Consider the following 951-nt stretch of genomic DNA (forward strand, 5'->3'; position numbering starts at 1 on the left):
TTATAAGCACTTGCACCAAACACCTTTCTAAATCTACGGTGGTACAAGGGTGGTGTCTTGTAACGTATTTTGGGCGTGGCTAATGATAGCCAATGAGAAAATGAGATTCCCAAAAAGAGACGCCCCTTTTTGAAACAAGTTGAGGAAGAAGTAAAGAGAACACAAAAGCAGCAGAAAGGGCAAGATGCACTTTGACCAGACGAAGTCCTGAGAACGGCTATGAGACCTGGGCGCCATCCCTTATGAACAACATGACACTCACCTTACTACACGCACCACACAAATCAACCAACTCAAGTACTCATTCAGATATATATTAGGTAATAATGTAATAATTTATATTTTATGGCAACTATTTATCTAAATCATTTTAATAATATCATTTATTAATAAATTGTAAATAAATACTTAGTTCCTTTATGTATTTTGTTTACTATTATAGTACACAATACCACTATTATACTATATAATTAATGGTAACGATATTTTGTAAATATAAAGGTATTTAAATGGTAAATGGTAAACACACAACAAACCTTTGGAAAAGAATCCAATTATAATAATAGTTTTGCAGGACTAAATATAAATTAATTAATTAAATTATTTTGGATAATTGTCATCAGCGATTGTCCGACCAAATCTCGAGATAGTACATAGCAGTTGTAGAAGATAGTCCGAGTGGCGGTCAATAAAGCTATCAAAATATTATAATTTTTTAATTATGAGAGATAGTTGACCGTGGATGATAAATGAGGAGAAGATATATATTATTATAACATAGCGCTGTATCCATTAGGCGCTCGATCTTCCAGCGAACAGGTTCGTTTTTATTCTTTTTTTTTGTTTTCTTTCCCCTTTCTTTATTTTACTTTATTATTTTACCGCGTTATAAGTTTTATACACTATACTTATAATTTGCCTCTTTATCATCTATTATTGTTACATATATTT

This window comes from Halyomorpha halys, unplaced genomic scaffold (genome assembly GCF_000696795.3).
Source record: "Halyomorpha halys isolate HHAL.00 unplaced genomic scaffold, Hhal_1.1 Scaffold1335.1, whole genome shotgun sequence".
NCBI classification, from domain to species: Eukaryota; Metazoa; Arthropoda; class Insecta; order Hemiptera; family Pentatomidae; genus Halyomorpha; species Halyomorpha halys.